The sequence below is a fragment of the Pelodiscus sinensis genome, chromosome 3, assembly GCF_049634645.1.
Source record: "Pelodiscus sinensis isolate JC-2024 chromosome 3, ASM4963464v1, whole genome shotgun sequence".
Lineage (NCBI taxonomy): Eukaryota > Metazoa > Chordata > Testudines > Trionychidae > Pelodiscus > Pelodiscus sinensis.
In genome coordinates this window covers 18,280,315-18,293,871 of record NC_134713.1, presented here as the reverse complement: position 1 = coordinate 18,293,871, position 13,557 = coordinate 18,280,315, and positions in this window count along the sequence as shown.

Here is a 13,557-nt window from a genome sequence, read left to right as displayed (position 1 = left end):
GAAAGGGGTATGAAGGTAAGGCTTATAGTGTGTCTAGACTACAGGGTTTTGTCGACAAAACTATACCTGCGTCTACACGGGTATGTCTAGACTACAGGGTTTTGTCAACAAAACTGGCCTTTTGTCGACAAAACTATACCTGCGTCTACACTACCGCCACGTTCTGTCGACAGAATGCAACAGTTTTGTTGGTGGTGGCAAACCTTGTTTTACAAGGAATAATGCCTTTTTTCGAAAGTACTCTTTCAAGAAAAGGCGCTATTGCATGCAAACTGTGCTTTTTCGAAAGAGAGCGTCTACACTCTCATTCGAAAAAGCGGCTTGCTTTTTGGACAGAAGTGGTTGTAGTCTAGATGCTCTTTTTCGACAGAGGCTTTGTCAACAGTATTTGTTGACAAAGCCTCTGTCTAAAAAGGCGTGCAGTCTAGATGTAGCTGTAGTGTGGTCAAACTATCAAAGTATCAAGGTATTCTCCTTTTCCTGTATGTTCTAACCCTGGGTTGAGCATTGTTGTGGGTGCTGTTAGGCCCTGAGCCAAAGCCTCCTACAGTCAATGAAAAGACTTCTACTGACTGCAGTGGGCTTTGTATCAGCTCCTTAAACAACTCCCATGTTTCAGCTGTGATTTTGACACTATTCCCTTTCACAGGATTTTCCTGTAAGGCATTGCAATGTGCTTTTAAACATTTGACACTCTTCACCTCAGAGACAGATAGGTTCCAGTGGTGGGTGATGTCATTCCTGGCATAGCAAGAAGAACTCACTGTTGATGGAGAAGCTTGGCTTTATTTTCTGTTGCTGTGATTATTTTCCCAGGAGATATGGCTTTTCAATCCAAACAAATTTTCCCTTTGGTCAACATTTTCTGAAAATCAAAACTTGAAAGACTTTTGGGTCTGAAGAATCTGAACGTTTTTCAATTTTTTAACTTTTCCCTCATTCTCTCCCTTGTTATTTCCATACTGAAGAAAATGAAACACATTTTCTTTAATTGAAAAACTGAAAACTTAGGTGAAAACTTTCAAGTGAAATAAATGCTTTTTTTCATTTGAAATGTTTTGTTTTTAAGGATGAAAGGTAACATTTCCAAAGGACCCTTGTGGCTTAGAAACCTAAGTACCTAAGGCTATGTCTACATAGCAATGTTATTTTGAAATAACATAGTGTGTCTCCCCACAGCAAGTCATTATTTCGAAATGATGTCGAGCTCGAGGACGTCTTACTCTGACTCCTGTAATCCTCATTTTACGAGGAGTAAGGGAAGTTGAAGGAAGAGTGCTCTTCCTCGGACTTCCAGCTGAGTAGACGGCACCCAAAGCCGAATTAAGCTATTTCGACTTCAGCTACGCAACTGACATAGATCAAGTTGCATAGCTTAATTCGAGTTTTGCCCTGCTGTGTAGACCTGCCCTCAGTGGCCTGGCTATGTTCCCTGCACAATTTAGCCCCAAATGTTCAAACATAGGTGTCTCCATTTAGGCACCTGAATCCCAGTTTATTCCCTGATTCAGCAAGGTATTTAAACTTGTGCTTTGCCTTCAGCACCTGAGTAGACCCACTTGCTTATGTATCTTGCTGAACCAGGACTTAGGTATCTAAGTATTGTAAAACTGTATTCTTCATCACTCAGTGCTCAGATGTGAGCATCTCTGAAAAGACACCACTAGAATGTATTAACTGCATATAGTCTTCAAACTGAAATGACTGTTTCTCTACTCACTGAAATTCTATTTTAATTCGCTGTATTATAAAAGTGCTATTAATCTTAGTACTTTATTTCATTGTAACTTCACATTGTTCAAGACACCTAGAAAGCTATTGCCATTAAGACCCATAAAAATAAATGACTAATAATAATTAGGGCTGTCAATCACAGCTAACTCATGCGATTAACTCAAAGAAATTAACCACGATTAAAAATTAATACCAATTAATTGCATGGTTAAACAACCGAGTACCAACTGAAATTTATTTAATATTTTTGGATTTCACACTTTATATTCTGAGTTATAGTTGAAATCAACATATTTGAAAATGTAGAAAATATCCAAAAATATTTAAATCCATTTCATCCTGTTATTGTTTAACAGTACTATTTTCTCATGATTAATTGGGATTAATTTTTGTAATTGCTTGACAGTTGTAATAATAATAGTTAATTGGTAGGTAGGACTGCGGGTAACTCAGCATGCACAGGCACTGATGGGAATGGAAATGCTTTTTTATAACTGAACAATGATTGCATTTAACTGGTTAGAACCACTAATGAGCATTAAAGGGAATTCCAGGGCCAGCCTTTTCTCTTTACCCACAAATGTTGTGGCTGAGACACCAGGTTGCAAAGTGTGGGTGAAACATAGGAAGAAATCCTGAGAGTCTGTGAACATTGACCTTTTCCAAAGGGCACAAGGGACCTCTCTGCTGTGATGTTCAGTAGAGAAGGGAATTAGGTGGAGACTGGACTGCTTGTTTGGGGGTTTTAGGAGATGTCCTTTTTGCTTAATAGTTGTGTGGGCTTATGAGATTTTCACCCATGGCACATGTACCGTAAAGTGAATTTTTCATGTTGTAAGAGCCATTTCTCACACACCAGCTTTTGCCTGAGTGAAGAAATAGATTATAGGTGTGTCTACACTGCAGCTGAGAGTGAACCTCCTCAAATGTCTGCTAATGCCCCCGCTCAGCCTGGGCTCGGGGCTCTGTAGCAGATGGAGCTCCTGCAGCCTGCTCCAAGCACAGGTGGGCTGGCCAGGGTTTTGGGCTGCTCTGGCAGGTAGGCCAGCAAGAGTGGGGGCAGGGCTAGGGTTGCCAGATTATTTCGTTTTCAACCAGAATGTCAGGTCCAAAAGGGACTTCGGTGACTCTGGTCAGCACTGCCAACTGGACTGTGAAAAGTCCAGTTGGCAGCACAGCAGGGCTCAGGCAGACTACTTGCTTGCCTTGGCTCTGTGAAGCTGCCAGAAACAGTGGCATGTCCTGCCTCTGTCTCTTAGGTATAGGAGCAGCCAAGGGACTCTGCACACTGCCTCTGCCCCAAGTTCTGGTTCTTCAGCTCTCATTGGCTGGGAACTGTGGTCAATGGGAACTGCAGGGGCAGTGCCTGCGGACAGGGCAGCGTGCAGAGCCACTTGGATGTGCCTCCACCTAGTAGCTGGAGGAGAGACATGCTGCAGTTCTGGGAGCTGTTTGAGGTACGTCGCCCAGATCCTGTACTCCGTACCCTCTCCAGTGTCCCAAATGCCTGTTCCAGCCCTAATCCTCCTCCTGCCCTCTGAACCCCTCAGTGCTAGCGTGGAGTTATTTTCAGCCCCACCTCAGAGATTGCACCTCCCCTTCTGGAGACTTCCTCTTGTCCCCCACACTCCTTCTCGCTGCCTCAGTCCTGATCTGCCTCCCATACTCCAAACACCTCAGCCCATATATGAGTCTCTCTAGCACCCCAAATCCCTCATCCCTGGCCTCATACCAGAGATCTCACTCCTAGCTGAAGCAAGTGAAAGAAGGAGGGTAGATGGAGAGAGTGGGGGTCAGGGCCCCAAAGGCAGGGGTGTAGAGCTTTATGCAAGAAGAAAGATGGCAATTTTAGGCTGGGCAGGAAGCTATCCTCCCTGACTAGGGTGTGTATGCATTAGCCATGCAAGCCTCAACATCTGCACTGCCGTTTCTAGTGTGCAAGCTTGAAGAATTTTTGAACTGTGACCAAATCACCTCTTAAGCTTCTCTTTGTACGTTAAATAGATTGAGCTCATTGAATCTTGCTATAAGGTATGTTTTCTATTCAGTCAGTCATTCCTGTGGCTTGTCTCTGAAACCTCTTCAGTTTGTCAACATCCTTTTTGAATTATAGACTCCAGGACTGGACACGCTATCCTAGCAGCGGTCGCATAAGTGACACATGCAGAAGTAACATAACTTTCTGACTATCAGGGTCTTTGACACACTAGTGACTGAGACATAAGGACTTGAGGGTGGAGAGAAGATTGAAAAGTATGAGCAAGACCAGCAGAGAGTCCTGGGAAACTGGGACCTCTAGAGGATGGCCCAAAGGCAATATGGGCTTCCATTAAAGAAAGAACGATCCTTCATCCAGTCAGCTTTAGACTGAACAAGGGGAAAAGGATGAGAAAATATTGCTGAGTTAAATTGCCAATGCAACTTTACCTTTGGGGAATTTCTTGTACAAATCTTAATGTTTTATTGACTCAAACCTTTTCCATGCAATTTTATAGTCACTTTCCTTTTCCTGGTGTGATCACATGACATGTCTTGAAACCCAAAGCTGCATTGGGTGTCAGAATCGGTGCTTATAAGTCCTTTGAATCAACCAACTAACTGTGAACTCTTGGGCACAGTGTGTCTTTGTTCGATGTATCCCTGTAGAGCTCAGAAAATTATTTTGTACGTGCTCAGCACGCAAGTTTCAAACATCATCATTTTCCAATTAAAGCAGTTTATTTTTCAAACTAAGTAAAGGTCCTGCTCCTCAGGAGGGCTATAGGTGAGTTAATCCACCTATGCACCAGTTAAGTCCTAACCCCTCAAAGAGGCCTGCTGACAGAAAGGGCAAAGAGGGCACCTGCCCCAGGGCCCAGAGATTCTAAAAGGGTCTATGGATCCTGGCCATGGTTTCTGCAGAAACTGTCAGAGCCCTGGGCCCATTAAATCACTGTTGGAGCCATGTGGTGCATTCTGGGTGGCTCTAAGGGGTGGGGGCAGGGCAGCATGATGCATTCCAGGCAATACTGATGGCTGACTGTCCCAGCAAAGCCCCTTCTCCCGGAGGCTTCTAGGAACGTGGAAATGTCCCACCCCACCATCAAACTAAAATAATGGCGATGGGAATTTTAATCCAGGTCTCCTTTTCACTCCAAAAAGTAATCAGTGAAAAATTTCAGCTCAAATGAGGTTATGAAAAAACAGGCGGCTATATTGGAATGTGATTTACAGCCTTAAACTAAGCAGATTCTATTCATCATGAGCAGTAAGGAAAATCAAACCTATACAGAATGAATTAGGTCACAGGATTTGCTATCATGATAAGAAAGGTGTGCAGAATAGAAGATTAACATTCAGAAAGATATTAGAAGTAATTAAGCAAATATGTATCTATGCCAGGTAGAGGAATAAATAATATAAACTGGAAAATCAAGACATGGAAGGCTTAATTGTTAAATAACCGTCATAATTAAATGTGTAGCATGTAAATTATATGTGTGATGAGTTTCCATTACAGTTCTATTCAGCCAGAAGCTTATTTGTCAAAATTAATAATAGAAGTTGGACCCTACACAGAGGTGACAGAAATCCACCTGGAATTGTAATTAAACATTATCATGTTTAAACTACATCCCTCTTTTGAAAGAAGGATGTAAATTAGGCAGATGGAAAGTGCAAATGAAATGGGGATTTAAATATCCCATGCTTCATTTGCACAATCGCATCACAGTGTTCTTTCGAAAAAGGGTATTTTGAAAGTGAAACCACCATCTAGATGCTGTTCTTTCAGAAAAAAAAACATTTTTTGAAAGATCCTATGCTCCTCAAAAAAATGGTATGGATATTCATATATGCAGGGAAACAAGATGGTCTGATTATCATCTATAATAAGAGATTGTTTACATGGGGAAATTTACCATAATAGCAAAATCTTTCTATTTAATTCAGTACTTTAACTATATTCAGCTACATAAGGAAGTATTACAGAGAATACCATATAACAGTCGGTGTCTTTCAATGAAAAGTTAAAGGTGGTATGTTACCATTATTCCAAGTGATGAAAATGCAAAGATACAAAGTTAACCTATCCTTGTACAAGAAGTAGTGTTTTTAAAACAAGTACAAATCTTGTCACTTTTTTGAAGTATATATCTCAAAAATGCATACCAGATGAAAACTACAAAAAAGCTATTAAAAGAAAAGATAGTAAGATCAATAAAAGCATGCTCTTTGATAATTTGTGGGCTAAGAAACAATAATGAAAGATTAGCATGAAAATGTATCCCACTTTTGGAGAAAGATCTAAGTAACATTTCAGTGGCAGCCTTAATATACTTCCATAGCATTATGGGGTCTTCTTCCCTATCAGCCCCTTCCAACAAATAAATACATGAAAAAAGTCCTCTAATGTAATCCTTTAAACAGAGGGTCTTTTGTTTTATGGCCATGCAAAGAAAACTTCAAAAGAGCCATTTCAAAGAGGAATCGTAGCTATAGCTTTGAAGAAATCATTGTTTACAGATATTCCAGATTATCCAAATGCTGATTGGCTTTAAATATTACTTAACTGCCAGTACAGTATTCATTGAGAGGATTTCAGTTTATTATTCACTGAGAATGTTATAATCAAAATTTCACATATCACTAAAGCTTCTAATTGTGGATGAAGCAAAATATTCAGTTCAGAATTTTCTGTCATTCTGTAGCCATCTGAATGGCTAATGCTCCATCTGATTTTGCTGTGGAATCACCCATTTTTACTTTTAGAAAAAACTTAAAAAACAACAAATAGTCTAGTAGCACTTTAAAGACTAACAAAACACGTGGATGGGTATCATGAGTTTTCGTGGGCAAAACTCACTTCTTCAGATGACCGGAGTATAATGAGTCCAGATCCAAGAATAAGTAAGGGAAGCAGGGAGGGCGAGGGAAGGGGGTGGGGAGGAAAAGGGGTGGGGAGGAAGAAAAAGAGACAGTGAGTAGATAAAACTGATTTTAGCATTATTTTAAGTCTAAGAGAATGAGAGGAAATGATTTGGAAATGAGAAAATCTGTGAGCACTGACACTGGCCAATATAAATTGGATTCTTCCTACAGTATACTGGAATAATAGTAAAATATCATGTTTAGCTTTTCATTGAAAGACACAGGCAGTTATAAAATGTTCTCTGTAATGCTTTCTGATGTAGCTGAATACAGTTAAAGTGCTGAATTAAATAGAAAGATTTAGCTTTCAGTAACTAAGGAAAGAGTCTGTCCTTTCCTCCCAAATCCTTGCCAGTTTCATTGCTACACATTACACAGCTTATTCTAATCTTCTAAGAAAAACCACCAGCTGTATATAATTCTCATGAGAACTACTGAAAATTAATAGTGGGTAATCTAATGTCTTTGACAGCAGGCTTTGATCTTTCGGAAATATATAGTTATCAATTATTTCTAAGAGTCACACGCTTGATTAAAAATGCCTTCCTAAAAGCTTTCCATAGGTCTAGATAGTCCAAAGATTGTGGGCAAATAAGTCTACTTTGCTGACAATGAATGTGTATTTATAAAGTACTTTTCTTCACTAATGATCATAAAACACTTTGCAAGCTACACAGACATTGCTTTGCCTGCTCCTGAAATGCAGCCATCTCTGGTTTAGAACAAAGCAGTCATTTAGCAGAGCCTGGTAACATTGCACACTAAGGCTGTGCCTAGACTGCAGGGTTTTTTCGAAAAAACTTCACCTGCGTCTAGACTACAGCCGCGTTCTTTTGAAATTAAATCGAAAGAACGTGGCTTTTCTTTCGATGGCGGTACTCCTCATTTCACGAGGAAGAACACCTTTTTTCGAAAGTGCTCTTTCGAAAAAAGGCGTTCTTGAATGCAAACAGGGCTTTTTCGAAAGAGAGTATCCAGACTGCCTGGGTGCTCTCTTTCGAAAAAGCGGCTTGCTTTTTCAAAAGTACTGCTTGCAGTCTAGACGCTCTTTTTTGAAAGAGGCTTTTTCGAAAGATACCTACTGGATGTTGTGCACTGTCCCATCTAGTGGCACTGAGATCACTTACAATGAGAATAATAAGTCTGCTCCACTGAGCAGCCAAATGGGGGATGTGTTCACTAACTGTGAAATTTCTTTGGGCATCAGTGGGGAATAGCTGGGCAGGTAACAAGCAGCTTTAAATGATACAGTCCTTGAAGCAGCTTACATAATTGCTCTGCTACTCCATACATCCTGGAAATCCTCATGCCCCTCTTGGGCTGCAAAGCATTTCCTGCCTTGCTGGAGGAACTCCACTGACATACACTTAGTTCCTGTAGCAAAACTAACAATGCTTTACTGAAGTACAGGTAGAAGTTCAAAGCTCCAGGACTGCAGCTGCCTATTTAAATGCGTCACTAAGCCAAGTTTCAGCACATCAGATTGCTTGGCTCAGAATCAGCCCTTCTAAACATAAGTTTATTTGCATTGTTGAGCACCAGCAGTGTACCTAGTTCCCTAAGGAACATAATACAAGATGTGCTTTTTGCACTATCAAACTCACAGAGCAGTGTTTTAAGGCAATGGTGCCACTCCCTATCACTTAATGCCGTGCTACTATGGTGCTTAGGGATATTGTTCTAGAATATCCTGTTACATTATTTATGGTAATAGTACTTTTTCACCCTTCTGATTCCCAGTCAGTAAAACAGTTTACGGTAACACAATGAGAAATCAAAATCCACCCTGAAAAGGAATTCACTGTGTATGTTTGGCTCCCAATCTAAATGTCATCACTGGCCCATGTGTCTACAAAGAGGCAAACTGAAACTCCAGACCCAATCACCTTCAGGCTTTGGGGAAGTTTGAGGGTACGTCTAGACTACAGGGTTTTGTCAACAGATACTGTCAACAAAGCTTCTGTCGACAAAGAGCGTCTAGACTACATTCAGTTCTGTCGACAAAGCAAGCTGCTTTGTCGACAAAACCCTGTAGTCTAGACACAACCCTACATGCAATAACCCCTTCTGTCAACAGAACTCTGTCGACAGAAGGCGTTATGCCTCATAAAATGAGGTTTACCAGCGTCGACAAAACTGCTGAGTTCTGTCGACGTTATGTCGACAGAACTCAGTGGTAGCGTAGACGCAGGTATAGTTTTGTCGACAAAAGTCCACTTTTGTCGACAAAACTCTGTAGTCTAGACACACCCTGAGTGTGGGCCCAAACACAGTGGCACAGCTCCACCTCTGGTATATAATACTTCCATTGCTCTTTCAGATAATATTAAATATTACCTTTTGATCAAGATTTCAAGGTAAGAGTGCAAGTAATGGTACAAATTGAAATGTAAATAACAAGCATTAATGTGAATAATTATCAGGTTTTATTGCAATGTAGTTACTCTTGATTTATACCTTCTTCAGTTCACAATTTGGCCCTATGTGTTCAAACTCTTGATTTGCACAATACAAGGAAAAGCAGTTTCAGGACACACATTAAGGAATGTGACTGGGTGAAATACAAAGGAGTTTATTTTATACTAATTGTTTAGCAAAGGCATTCAGACACTTCTAAAGTTAGCATATTGTACTGCCAAGAAAAACATTGCAGCAAGAGGAAAAATACCTTAACTGGCTAGCCATTTACCAGCAGAAATTTCCTGTTTTTCTGCCTAAGCAAATACAATATGACCCGCCAAGCATACACATCAGTTCTCTCTGACTTCTTGCAGGATAAATATTTCTATATCTTCCAAAGCTAATATAGTCATTTACCAAACCCAAATAATTTGTAGCATTTTCTCTTTAGTAACAGCTTGCAATCACAATTGACTTGTCTCATCAATTAATTTTAACTTCACTTAATTTATTGTAGAGATTGTCTGTTTCACACAGTAAGGTATAATTTTTCTTTCTGTGGCTGCTTATGGTTCCAGTTAACATTATCTAAGGAGGATTGTAAAACAGCAAGGAAGCTATGGAAAACTCATATGTATTGAAAACTCTGTTGATGGAACACTGAAGTTTTAAAGTAAAGTACTCAAAAGTTAAGAAATGCCAGATTCAAGATTGCCAGTGCAAGCTTATTTTGGCCGCTTTTTGTGGATGCATTATTCTGTCTTTTGGTCATAAAGTTAATATTGTATTAGGCTTGGCAGGGTTATTTTTTTTATAGGTAAATATTGGCAAATATCAATTTCACAACCCCCCGCCCCCGCACATAAACCAATGAAAAAAATATTTTCATTTGTAATAATCAAAATTTACTAATGAGCAAAGTAAGAAAAATGTTTGATTTAAGAATATTTATTTTGTGAATTTTGACATGTGATGTTAACAATTTCTATTTTAATGGTTACGAAACAAACATTTTGACTTCCAGCATGTATTGTTATTAAATAATTGACTCCTGTCATAATTTCCAACAAGAGTGAACATTTAAATAGATAAAAGTTTAAAAATGCTTGAAACCCATATTTTTGGGCAAATAGGCAAATTTAAATAAATGAAAATGGAAACAAATATTAAAAAATAATAAATATTATCCATCAGAGTTATTGAAAAATTGAATTCTGCCAAGCCCTAATCTGATGTTAGGAATCTGGTATCTTCATCTTAGCACTTGGTGAAGTGCCTTGGGGTACACAGAGGATGTGTTTTCAAATGGGCACTGAATGCAATGGGGGATATAAAGTGTATAGTCTTGTTTAAGAGTGGGTAACCCATTTGTGCATCTAGGTGTCCCTTTATATTGTTCATGGCATATTTTCTGTGCAGTGAGTGGCAGAAGACACTGATCTGTGAAATGCTAATTCATGATGTTCAGTTGCTAGGGTATGTCCTCATTGCAGTGTTCGCCTGGATGGTTAGTAAATGGGTCTGAGCACCCAGCTGGCTCGGCCCAAGTATGACCAGCCAGATTACAAAGCCCTACCTGACTTATTCTGTTCTCATTAGTGCTGTGCTCCTTGACACGTCTGTCACTAGAATATCTGGGGGCAAAACCCACTGTTCTTTTGCTCTGTAGTTAGTTGAGCTGCTCTGATTCTTTCCCAGGCTATGTCTAGACTGCAGGCTTCTTTCGAAAGAGGCTCTTTCGAAAGCATCTTTCGAAAGAGAGCGTCTAGACTGCACGGAGAAATTTCGAAAAAGCGGCTTGCTTTTTCGAAAGAAAGCATCCAGTGAGTCTGGATGCTCTCTTTGGAAGAAGCCCTATTTACATTGAAGAACGCCTTCTTTCGAAAGAGGAACTTTCGAAAGAAGGCGTTCTTCCTCGTGAAATGAGGTTTACCGCCATCGAAAGAAAAGCCGCGTTCTTTCGAATTAATTTCGAAAGAACGCGGCTTGAGTCTGGACGCAGGGGAAGTTTTTTCGAAAAAAGGCTACTTTTCCCGAAAAAACCCCTGAGTCTGGACACAGCCCCAGTGAATTGTGTGGGGACTTAATCTGTCCTGTGGGGCAGGTGGGAAGGCCTTGGAGGACTATCACTGCTAGAATGATTTACCTTGCGTCCTCACACCAGAGCCTGGGTGGGTTATCAGCTTGAGTGAAAGCAGAACCTGGGCTCTAAGCCCCCTTCCTACCCGGTTGTGAGTGGATAGGAGCGGTGTTAGGGTTCTCCTGCATTTCAAACTGAGGGGTGTAATTACCAGCTTGAGGAGACATGCTCATGCTAGCCTGCTCAGAGGAGAAGCGTGGCTTTGGCAGCACCAGTGGTGTGTGGGACTAGCTATCTGAGTACATACCTAGAATCACGATGGGATCACACTCAAGGGGCTTCTGCAGCTTGTGCTGCTGCAGCTACGCTTCTGTTTTTAGCAGCCAGCTCCATCAGGACTAGTGGGGGCGTGTCTCCTCCTTGCCACCACCCCATGAAGCGCAGCCGTGCCCTGAGAGGCTGGATTAACTCGGCATGAAAACATAGGCTATGTGGAGAGAGGGCACTTGTGTGTCACTAACCTCTCATCACACGCTCCCAGCCCATCACCTCTGAACGGCTCTGCACCCTCTCTGGGGATCAAATCATGCGTACAGACCTGCACGGTGCACTGGAGGGATTCCATGGGCACAGTGGGAGGGCGGGCGGTGTGAAGGGGGAACAGATATCCTTTCCAGGGTGGGTCTAGTCATGCACATAAAATTAAGCAGGTGTTTTGGCTGAATCAGAGCCTTTGTTAGTAATCTGCCCCTTTTACCTTTAGCCTGAGGCTGCCATTTCTGGTTATAAATTAGTGACAATTTTGGCAGTGGATTAACTTGATGTAAACCACATAGCATTCCTCCTTGCACTGATGTGACCAAATTGTAACTTATACACCTTTTTAATCGTGGGTTTGCGGTGGTGGCGCTAAAACAATATGCATCATTACTCACTCTTAGGAAATATTGTTTTGCAATATTTGGTAGAACAATCCAAGAATTTGAAAAGTGGGTGTCCAGATGTATATACACTCTCAAAACACACTCTTGGCCAAATACTTGAGCAGTGGTGGCAAGAGATCACCTTATATGGGCATCCCTATAGCAGCTAGCAAATAGCAAACTGATTTCTTTTCCATTCACAATTCCTTCAAGCAATTATATATTTTTGTCTTAAAGAAACCCACAAAATGGATAAATGAAAAAATGTGGGCATGAAACAGGGATCTACTCAGAGTATCAAGGTTTAATAGAATTACCTGAGGAATGAATTTGGCCCAATGAGTTTCTGGAATTGAATTCTAGTAGAAAATAATCTTTACTCAAAGATCCAATCATACTTGATTTGATTGTAATGCCTGGGAAACCCAACTGAGATCAAAGCCCCATTTTGCTAGGCACTGTACAAACACTTACCAAGATACAGTCTGGCAACAAAGAGTTTACCACTTACAAGGACAAAACAGATGAAGGGTGGAAGGCAAAGAAAAGGTTATTTACGTAGATGTGGAATTGAGGCACAGAAAAACTAAGCAATTTGCAAAGTTCACACAGGATATTTGCAATAGAAGCAGGAACTAGAGGGTTTATAACAGCATTGCTGCACCACTGCTGCTGTAAGGTGATGGGAGAGAGCCAGAGCTATCCTGTCCCTTAGAAGGTTTGGGGCAGCCACTTCGGGCACCAACCATCCTATGGATTAGAGCAGTGGTCCCCAATGCAGTGCCCGTGGGCACCATGGCACCCGCCGGGCATTTATGTGCACCCACCTAGTGACCAGGGCCAGCCCGAGCCATTCTTGTCCTCTAGGCCCTGGGTGCCCTGCGCATGTGCGGCCCCCACCCTGGGCGTGCAGCACATGTGCGGCCCCACCCCAGCCCAGCCCGGCAGCCCCAAAAGGTTGGGGACCACTGGATTAGAACATGTGTACACACGTATAGTACGTCTAGACTACCGCGTTTACACCACTGCTCAAGTAAAACTTCCGTCGACAAAGAGCGTCCAGACACATGGAGTTCTGTTGACAAAGCAAGCCGCTTTGTCGACAGAACTCCATAGTCTGGACGCAGTGTTACAGGCAATAACACCTTCTGTCAACAGAGTTCTGTCGACAGAAAGTGTTATGCCTCGTAAAATGAGGTATACCAGCGTCGACAAAACCGCGGAGTTCTGTCGACGTTATGTCGACAGAACTCCGCGGTAGTGTAGACGCTGGTATTGTTTTGTCGACAAAAGTCCACTTTTGTCGACAAAACTAGGTAGTCTAGACACACCCGTACAGTGCTGCAGTAGTGCAACTGTACCAACACAGTCGTGCTACTGTAGTGTGTCTGGTGAAGATGTGATGCTCTCTGTCCGAATAATAAAACCACCTCCTGGAGCACCAATGGTTTTTGTGTGACCGAAAAATAAAGAATCTCTATTTGTAAAAGGGTGTCTGATGGGCTGACTCTC